We start from the raw sequence: 2,500 nt of genomic DNA on the forward strand, positions 1-2,500 counted from the left end.
CAAAATTAATTCTGCATATATAATAACAAAATAAGTTTCTACATCTAATGCAATATCACTTACCCACCTATTTATTCAATATATGTTATGTAGGCATTTACATACAGCTCTTAACAATCATTTTAAAACATCTGAAAATGTAACAGATTAGAAATGCAAAAAGTGTTTCAAAAACTAAATCATTATTTATTTTTTTTATTTATTTGGTTACAGTAATACATAAGCAGACAACAACTGAGCTAGCAGGAATTTCTCAAATATTCTAAATTGTATGCATGCGGCATCACTTCTGCTATGTATAAACTGAAAAATATCTGCACCGAAATAAAAAGTTGTGTATACTATAGCCAAACAACTTTAAAGCTGTCTTGATTACTTGTGACTGTACCCAAACTGATTACCACTGGCATATATTACAGTATATTATAGAATACTGTCAGTGTCTCTCAGTATATGGCTGAGAATTAACTGCCAAATTTGTTAAACTTTCCAGACATATACAAGGATCCCAGCGATGTTATCTATCAAGCCTAAAGCACAAACATCAAACTAAAATATAGTGACGACATTTTATAAATACACAAGACTTTCCAAGAAAAAGGTTAGCTTGCCTAACTGTTTGGGATTAAATACATAATTGTTAAATCTACTGTGATGTAACCTTTGTGTTACCAATCTGCAAACTTTACTCTTACATCTAATTGGACCAAAGCATTAGCATTACTTTCAACAAATGTCTTCCAGTGGAATCCTAAACAGATACACACTTAATTTGTTCAAGCCAAAAGACTTAGAATGCTGTAAATCTGCTTGGGACTGCACTGCTAGTTCAGAACAATCATATATTTTAAAAGGGCACAAAACTACACTCAAGTAGTTAACATGTCTTATGGCAAACTTAAACAACAAAAACAAAAGAGTAATATTATCTCATATTGCCCAGTTTTACATTGTATGAGTCTATTAACAAACAGCACACCCATTTGTATGTTTGGAAGCTGATTTGTATCCTGGACTAATTTCCCCCCAATTTTAGACAATACCTCAAAGAGTACCATTGAAAATGCTCAAGTTATTCTTCCATTCACATTTCTGTGAACACACTTCATGAAAAGAATAAGTTGTACACACACGCTATATAATGGATACATATTTCATGTTTACCAGGGCTTTATGTTTCACATCAAAATATTTTGGAGGACAATTTATATTTCAGGTTCCTAAAGCCTGTGGTGCAGATACCTACCATAAAATGCCTCTTGAATCCCATTAACTGTTCTTAGGGCTTTGCTTTACCAGTGTGCTTATTTAAGATCTAAAAAATTGTCAATCCTAAGCCTGTTCCACCTCACAACCTGTCTGATATTAGTACTCAACTGGATATTTTCATCTCCAATTGTTATTCTCTTTAGTCTTTGTAAATACTATCTACTGGAAGCTGTGACTATGTGGACAAATTGGTTAAAATATCTAGAGCTGCTGCTTTGAGAAATGAGCAAGTAACATATTATTCTGAATCTCCCCCCCTGCCCCCACTGTACATACCTTTGGTTATATTTTTTAAGGTATTAAAACAGGCACAATGAGCAAGTAAACAAATGTTTTAAATGGTACAATAACATGGAAAGTTTGATGAAATATACTTTTAAAGTACAATAAAGACAATATTAATTCAGAATTATATCTAATAATAATATGGACCAGAAATGCTTCTGAAGTATTTTTGCTACAATTGTATGAGAGAGAGAGAAGGTTCAACTACTGCCAAGTGAAACTCTGTACAGATGGAAAACTCTTAATTGCATTCTCAAGTTTATCATTATAACAAATAGTAATAACACCAACTATTCAATGGTAGTACTAAAAACTAGAATTAAAACCAGACAACAAAATGCTGCCATGTTCATTTGTGGAAATAGAGGCCTAGACTGAAGCAATGTAGTGACAATTATTTTCCTTCCCCTATAAAATTTGATTTTTAAAAGATTTAACTCAGTTTGCTTTTCAGTTGTAGTCAAATCCTCACAATGATTATAAAAATATACCTGTTTATAGATTAAAGATACAAAGCTGTGCCTTACCAAGTGATACTAATGGGTACCAGAAGTCTCCAGAAGTCCAAACAAGATGCTTAGAACCTTGTAGAATTTGGTTCTATACAAAATTTGAGGTAAAATCAGTCTAATTATGCAATGCTATTAAAGGGGGGGGACTGAAAGCAGCATGAAGCCATATCAGTCCCTATGGAAATGTCATCTTAAATAATTCAGTATCTTTAAAATATTTTTAAATATCTAATCTACCCATATTAGCTACAAAGGCCCTCTCTTAGTTACATACCAAATTATATAAATCGATAAATAAAAGGTTTTTAGTTTAAAAGTAGCAAAGGGAATTGGGCTGCCCTACTAATCCAAATATATATGGTAAATATTTCATCTATATGAACAAGTCCATTAGGTACATTTGTTAATTTTATTTATTTTCTTATTTTTATTTT

The 2,500-nt window shown here is 31.8% G+C and overlaps 1 protein-coding gene across 18 annotated transcripts in view; it reads right to left on the reverse strand.

The window, feature by feature from the left end:
* The window catches only part of FOXP2 (forkhead box P2), a 551,538-nt gene that overhangs the window by 267,907 nt on the left and 281,131 nt on the right, over positions 1–2,500 (reverse strand). The window contains exon 1 of one of the 18 annotated variants that reach the window (XM_077338482.1): positions 2,082–2,500. This exon is cut by the window's right edge and continues 443 nt beyond it. The exons of the other annotated variants lie outside the window; for them this stretch is intronic. The gene's annotated coding sequence lies outside the window, so the exon portion shown is untranslated. The remainder of the gene's footprint in view (positions 1–2,081) is intronic. 18 annotated transcript variants of the gene reach the window in all.

Source organism: Paroedura picta, chromosome 5 (assembly GCF_049243985.1).
Source record: "Paroedura picta isolate Pp20150507F chromosome 5, Ppicta_v3.0, whole genome shotgun sequence".
NCBI classification, from domain to species: domain Eukaryota; kingdom Metazoa; phylum Chordata; class Lepidosauria; order Squamata; family Gekkonidae; genus Paroedura; species Paroedura picta.